The 7,944-nt window shown below is 46.7% G+C and overlaps 1 pseudogene; it reads right to left on the bottom strand.

Moving 5' to 3' along the window:
• Positions 1-215: 215 nt before the first annotated feature.
• On the bottom strand, positions 216-2,222 carry LOC102822564 (annotated as a pseudogene).
• Positions 2,223-7,944: the final 5,722 nt, after the last annotated feature.

The following is a 7,944-nucleotide window of genomic DNA, read 5'->3' as shown; positions in this document are numbered from 1 at the left end:
ATTCATTCATTCATTCATTCATTCATTCATTCATTCATTCATTCATTTTTCCAAATTTCATGAACTAAACCAAGGGAGGGGCGTCACACCTTACTCTATGGCCCAACCCAGGCACAGAGAGGCTGGAGGGGCAGACAGGGAGAGGAGGGGAACATTCTGAGACCCCCTCTGATGGTGGTCAAATGGTGGATGGCCACAGGGAGAAACTGGGTCCCTCAGAGAAACAGCTGACTGGAGGAACACACACATTGATGTCTCAGGGTGGCACCCCTGCCTGGAATGCAGGGGCGTGAGGGGACCTGAGCAGGTAAGGCTAAGCGATCAGCACTGGATCGCAGGTCAGTCGTGAGTGGGTCATGCTGGATCTGGATCGTTTGGTGCAGCATCAGGGCCTGTAACCCTGCCCGGTTTTTAATGGCTGCTCCGACATTGCGCTTCTAGCTTGTACCACACATGCATGCGCTCCAGGTCCACTTCAGCACTCCACAACTTCTCCCAGCAGTAGTGGCGATTGCACTGGCGCTTGGGCAGATGACAGAGGTCACCTGTGAACTCAAACACATCTTGTACAAGGAGGCACCCACATATCTCATCAGCTGGCACTTTGGGATCCTGTGAGTGCTCTGGACATAGTCCCTGGAGTCGTTTACAGTATGTTTTGCTCTGAGGATTGTAGACATCACAGAAGAGACAAGTGGCCCCCTCAGTGCGTGTGGGGTACATGGACCCAAAGGATGTCTGGCTTTCATAGTTAGCATAGCAGTGCTTCATGTGGCACAAGGCAGCATGTGGGTTGATGGGGTGCCCACAGCAGATGCAGAAGATCTGCAGGTCTGTGTCGTCAACCTCATTGCTCTCCTTGTCCTCCTCACCCACAGACTGCTGCTTGGCACGCAGAAAGATAGCCTCCAACTCTTGGAATCGGCGCTCCATCTCCTGAAGGCGGGTGCGAGCACTCTGCTTCTCAGGACATATGCGTTCCAAAAGTTTCTTGCCATGCTCCTTAGCAATGAAGGGGCTCTGCTGCCACTGCTGGATGTGTGGGCTGCCAGTTTCATGCTGCAGTCATCTGAGCAATACTTGGTTGGAGTTGGGCTGGGCAGGGCGCACACAGCCAGGTCCCAGGAACTGCGGTAGTGTTGCAGGGTCCTTGATATCAGTCAGCTCCGGGTGTTTCCATTTGTCTTTGTGTTTCTGCTTTTGATGATGCCTTTTGTATTGCTCCTCCTTCTTCTCACTCTTCTCCCGGCGCTTCATGTGCTTCACTTTCACTGCCCTCTTCCTCAGCGTGGGATCCAGGAACGAAGACTCCTCAGTGTCATTCATCTAGGGCAAGCCTTGGTCATCAAAGGCCCCCTTTACAGAAGTCCTGGTACAGGTTGGGGTCCCGTACTAGGTCCTCGTCAAAGAGTGGCCCAGGTGTGGCTGTAGCCTCAGGTGGCTCCTTAACGGATGACACCATAGCCCCCTCGTCCTCACGGATGCGTCCCATCTTCTGAGATGGCTGTGTCTGCTGTTGGTGGGCCTTAGCAGGGATTCTGAGGACGTCACCAGAGAGAGCGAGGAAGAGAAGTACTTGTACGATTCCAGGGCACGAAGCTGGCACTGGCATAACCGACACTTCTGCCAGATCTTGTTGGGGCCCCTGAACTTCTTCATGTCCCGGCAGAAGTCACAGTAGCCACAGTCCTCAGTGCGCCTGCACGCCTCACACTCGACGCACATGCGGGCTAACAATTTGATTTGCAGCTGGTAGTGGCGAAGCTGGGTGTGGGCACCAAGGGCTGTGGAGAGGCTTTGTGGGGAGAAGCAGAACTCCGGGCAAGTATGGCGGTGACCCCTGTCCCAGACCCCACCCGGCACTGCAGGTCCGGATCAGGGGCAGGCCTCTTGCGCCCTCCACCCTCATCCTGGGACTCACTGCTGTCCAGTTCACTGCCATCCTGCTCCTGTGACTTCTTGTCTCAGTAGCAGATCTCTAGCTTGGGGTCTTTCCTTCTCTCCGCACTCCCAACAGTACCACTCCCGAATGGTCTTGGCCATCTTCTCTGTGATCTGGATGCAGTCCCCATTGGAACCACTCCTTGCAGTTGTCACACCCAATCATGAAGCGGGTGATGTCCGGCTTGCGGCAGATGCAGTAAATGGGTGCATTTTCCCCTTTCTCCGACTTGCTGTCTCCCCAGCTCTGGTGGCTCTGGATCTGAACCATCGCCGTCCATAACTTGTCACCAGTGCACCCGCTAGCAACACCCGCACAGACCACTCCGCGGCATCCCTGCCATTGCATCTACCATATTATTAAAAGTTTCTTGTTGTTAAGTGCCGTTGAGTCGGTTCCGACCCATAGCGACCCTGTACAGGGTTTCCGAGGGTGTAAATCTTTACAGGAGTAGAAAGCCTCATCTTTCTCCTAATTTAAAGAAAAAGAAATAAAATGGAAGCAGGTGTTGTACTGCTTTTTAAAGGTTAGGAATCACTGCTTGGAGAAGGTCAGTACACCCCAATGTAATCGCAGCTCAATCAATGGAAACTCAGTGGATGCACGGAGAACTTCACTCAAGCTGTGTTGAATCACGGTGACATTTCCATGAATTCTCAACTCTTTGCCCATAAATTTCTGAAGTGTATGTGTAGGATTACCTTAATGAATATGATAGCATGGATCCACCGAACTGAACAAAATGAAGTCAGTTTAGTTTGCTGTTGTTGTTGTTAAGTGCTGTAGAGTTGATTCAGACCCGTAGCGACCCTGTATAAGGTTTCCAGGAAGCAGCTGATGAGCTTGAACCACCGACTATGTAGTTCAAATGATTTTGCAGTCTGATGCATTAGCCCTTGTTGTTGTTTTTAAGTGCCGTGGAGTCGGTTCCGACTCATAGCGACCTTGCACAGGGATTCTGGGACTTTAAAGCAGAAAGCCTCATCTTTCTCCCGTGGAACAGCTGGTAGTTTCAAACTGCTGACCCTGAGGTTAGTAGTCCGATTCGTAACTACTATGCTACCAGAGGTCCTTTGTTGTTGTTGTTAAGTGCTGTCCAGTCGATTCCGACCCATAGCAACCCTGCATAGTGTTTCTGAGGAGCAGCTGGTGAACTTGAACCACCAACCTTGCAGTTCAAACGGCTTTGCAATCTGGCGCATTAACCCACAGAACCACACCAGATCTCCATTGTTGTTGTTAAGTACCGTGGAGTCGGTTCTGACTCATAGCAAGCCTGTACAGGGTTTCCGAGGCTGTTAATCTTTACGGGAGCAGAAGCCTCATCTTTCTCCCTCGGAGAAGCTGGTAGTTTCGAACTGTTGACCTTGCGGTTCGCAGGCCGATTCGTAACCACTACGCTACCAACCCTGCAAATGAGGAACTTAGTTTAAAAATTACTAGAGATGACCTCATGGTCCTGAAGATGAATAGGATGTGCTTACGCCCACCCAGATAGTTATGTAAGGAACTAAGCAGTTTACATCCTAAAAGGTAAAATATTTGAGAAGGATCATTGCCTTATTGTTTCCTTTTCCCTAAAGGTAGACTGTTTGAAGAAGTTTATTGCTTGTTTCTGTTTCCAAAAAATGCTATTTTGATGTTAAAATAGATTAAGTGTACATCCAAATGTAACTTACCCTATGTAATGTGCCCTCTTCATAACGGACAGGACGGTCTTGAGAAATTATTCTCTCCGTCCTCCAGACTGCTGGCTTTCTGCTAATAGGGCTTGGATTGGATCTCTTTGCCTTCTCTAAGATTGACTACAGTGACAGGTGGAAAACCTTTGTTTTGGTTTGGCAACATTTCTGGCAACCATGCTCAAGGACCTTGAGACATCCCCAGTAAGTAGTATTACTAGCAAAGGAACTTGGTGTCCTTTGTGGGTGATATTGGCTGCTGGAAGACCCTCTGACCCCCTTGACAGGTGAACCCAAGAGCAGAGTAACTGAACACTTCAAGCAGCACTGCCAAGAATCTTTTTCTTGGGCGTCTTCGGCCCAGTGTCTCCTGCACTCACAGTAGCTTTCACTTTTGAGATGCCCTTGCTGTATTCTGGGTGCACACATTGGGGTATGGTAGGCAGGAAGTAATTTCCTAAAAATGTTCCCTCTGTTTCTGTTAAGGTTACCCTCTGTATCTGAAAATGGGGAGTATAGGAGCTCTGGTAGCATAGTGGTTACAAATCGGGCTGCGAACCACAAGGTCACCAGTTCGAAATTACCAGCTGTTCCGCAGGAGAAAGATGAGGTTTTCTGCTCCTGTAAAGATTTATAGCCTTGGAAACCCTGTACAGGGTTGCTATGAGTCAGAACTGACTCCATGGCACATAACAACAACAACAACAAGGACTCCATCAAAAAGGAAAGCCCTAAGGGCATAATTCGGTCTCACAGGTTTTTGTATGGGTACCCTCTTATGACATAAAAGAAAATTGTGTTTTACTGTACTACATCTTGGCCAATGCACAATCTAGATTATGGAAAAAATAATCTTTGAAAGGATCCTGAAATTATTATACCATTTTACAGCTTGAACTATTTAACCACTGTGTCAGTTTGCCAATCTGTTTGTAAAATTACTTTGTTTTTGTTTTGTATTTATGTTTAAGAAATCCAAGACAACCTGGAATTCCAAGAATAGGTAAATTATATCATTTACATGTACTATAATGCATTTATATTGCCAATATGAAAACTATGCAGAGGAAAATGACTACTGATGAGTGTTAGGTGAAAACAGAGTTCTAACCAGGCCTCTGTGTGAATATACAAAGAGATGAGTAACTGCTTTTTTACAAAATGTAGCTATTGATTGTAGAATTGTCTTATTATGACTCCTGCGGCTACTAGCAGGCAAAAATAATAGCCTGACCTAGTGAACTGCCCCTGGCATTTTCAGCCACTAAGAAAAGCAGTTTGGAAGTGATTTCTCTATACCATACCCTTCAAAGGTCCCATTTTGGTCAAGGTCTACCTGGAACAGAGGCAGGACAATACCCCCTCTTCAGATGCCCGTAGTATTGACTATGGAAGGGCAAGCTGCAGGATATTACTGGGCACATCTTCCTTTCTCTTCCTTGGACTTGTTAAATAGGAAAAATTCAAATCCTTCTTATTGAGATATTGTTAAGTGCTATTGAGTTAGTTCTGACTCATGACGACTCTGTGTGGGGTTTCTGAGGTGCTGTTGTTGAGCTTGAACTGCTGACCTTGTGATTTGGATGGACTTTGCGGTCCAGAACATTGACCCACAGTGCCACACTAGGATGATCCAACCAAAATGGCAAATTTAAAAACTACTATTTTTGCTACCCAAGTGGTTACGAATCAGGCTGCGAACTGCAAGGTCAGCAGTTCAAAACTACCAGCTGTTCCACCAGAGAAGGATAAGGCTTCCTGCTCCCGTAAAGCTTTATAGCCTCGGAAACCCTGTACAGGGTCACTATGAATCGGAATCAACTCCACGGCACATAACAACAACAACATCCTAATTGGGCAGATATTCAGGCTCTATTGATCCTGCTTCTGACCATCGAAAAAAGAAGGCTGGTCTGAGATAAGGCACAGGATGAAGCAGCACGCATCCATGGAGAAAAACCGGAATGCGACCCTGGCTCCAGTCAAGACAATTTCTCTATGTGAGTCAAACTGGAATCTAAATGACTGTGCCGGCTTGAGTCGGTACCGAATTGATGGCACCTAACAACAACAACAAACCACAGCTGGAACACTATAAAAGGTGCATTCTCAGAGGTCTGAAGACGGGGTTTATTAAACAAAAGAGCTTGAACGTGGCACAGGCAGTTCAGCAGAAGCCAACTGAGGACCCCTCTGAACTCCTCAAGTAAATCTACCAGGCCTACTGTATGTACACAGGCCTTGATCCCAAGAACTCAGCAAATATCCTAATGGTTAACATAATTTTTATCTTCCAAAAGACCCTCAATATTAGAAAGAAACTCTGGAAATGCGACAGGGCAACTGGCATGAATCCATCCTAGCTGGTCGACATCACCTTTCAGGTACTGAACAGCCAAGAGCACGAGAAATCTCAGGCTATTACTGTCTTCCTAAAGACCACTATAGGTAAGGGCTGTGGGGCTCCAGGGAGGGCCCTTGAAAGGAAAGAGGGCCTTAAATAAGGACCAGTGTACTTATTGCAAAAATGTGGACACTGGAAAAATGGATGTCCAAATCTCAGGGAAGGATCTGGCAGTAAAAGCCACCTTCCAACTCAACAAATGTTTGAACAAGCTTCATTATTTGCAGAAGACTAACGGTACTGGAGGGGACAGGGGTCCAACATAATTTAGCACGAGCCTCTGCCATCCCTTTTGCCCCCTCCAGTTCCCCTGCCAGGAAACTCTGATGAAAATAACAATGGGGTGCAGAGTGTGGATTTTGGTGGACACTGGGGGTACTTATTCAGCAGTCAATGTTGTTGTTACTGTTAGGCGCCGTGGAGTCGGTTCCAACTCATAGGGATCCCTATACAGGTTTGCCAAGGCTATAAATCTTTACGAGAGCAGAAAGCCTCATCTTTCTTTTGCAGAAAACCTGGTAGTTTCGAACTTCTGAACCTGAGGTTAACAGCCCAATCAGTGGTCAATATGCCTCTAAATTTCCCATCGTTCCATACATTGATGGTGACTGAGATCTCAGGGAGGCTTGAGGACCAATTCTTCCTGAAACCCCTAGACTGCTTCACTGGGGAAAAGAAAATGACACACATTTTCCTACATATTTCTGACTGCCCAGTCCCCTTACTGGGTCAGGACCAGCTTCCAAAGTTGCATGTTCAAATAACCTTTCTTCCTGACACCAAAAGTCTGCAGATGGAGGTTGCTCATGAACATGCCTGGCAATTACTGATTCAAACTCCAGAAACCAGTTACATTGGCCTTAGGATGTCGACAATCAGGTAAACCCCTTGTGTGGGCAAGCGGAACTCTGGAGAGAGACAAAAAGCATCCCCCATCGAGGTCTGGTTGAAACCTGATGCTGACCATCCCACAGAAACCAATATCCTCTCAAGAAAGAGGCTGAGAAATTTACTCTGGCCAACTCATCACTTTCCCCATCAGGTCATCTCCCTGATGCAACAGAAGAGAAGCCTATGGCTCACAACAGGACGGATGAGGTGATAGCAGGGTATTTTACAGGACAATCCCAATATTACCTTGAAATTAATGGGGCAAATAAACCTGCAATCCTCCTCCCTGTTGTGGCAACTGGAGGGCTGAACCATGATTGTATAGAAATCATTGACCAAGTATTTTCCAGCCAATCTGTCCTGTTTGATCAACCATTACACTTGGTGAACTAGATGTTGTTCATGGATAGAAGTAGTTACATGGAGAAAGGGACTTGGAGAGCAGGGTGTGTGATAGTAATCTTACAAAACCAAGTGGAGGCAGTAGCCCTCCTGCCGGGGACCTCGGATAAAAATGCTGAACTGATTGCACTGACAAGGGCATTAGAAATGTTGGCAAGAAAGACTGTGAATTGGCAAGAGGACTTGAATTGGACTAAGACAGAAGAATTTGACAGGTTAAAGTATGAAAAATGAATGATAATGGAATTTTCCTGGTTCTGAGATGTTAAAAGCTAGTATGTAATTAATTGGCAAAAGAATGGTTCTAATCCTGTGAAAACTAGTCCCTGCTCTTCTTAAATGAGTCCATGAAATGACCCACTATGGGAAAGAGGTCTTGGTTTGATTCATTAGGCCCTAGCTCCAAGGCAAGAAATATTCAAAAGAATCATTAAGGATGTTAGCTCTGTTTTACCTGTCCTGCACCAATATCAAGGTAAACAATCAAAATTGGCAGGTCAGCAACTCAAAAGAAGGAACAAATCCTTACAGCAAGAAACATTCCCACCCCCTCCACACACAGAGTGGACAGAGATGGGCAACTTGGACATTGAATACTCAAATGGGGGGGGGGGACTACAAAG

The sequence above is a fragment of the Chrysochloris asiatica genome, unplaced genomic scaffold (genome assembly GCF_000296735.1).
Source record: "Chrysochloris asiatica unplaced genomic scaffold, ChrAsi1.0 scaffold00515, whole genome shotgun sequence".
Classification (NCBI taxonomy): Eukaryota; Metazoa; Chordata; class Mammalia; order Afrosoricida; family Chrysochloridae; genus Chrysochloris; species Chrysochloris asiatica.
The sequence above is the reverse complement of the archived record's forward strand: the minus strand, read 5'-3'. Positions and strand labels throughout refer to the sequence as shown.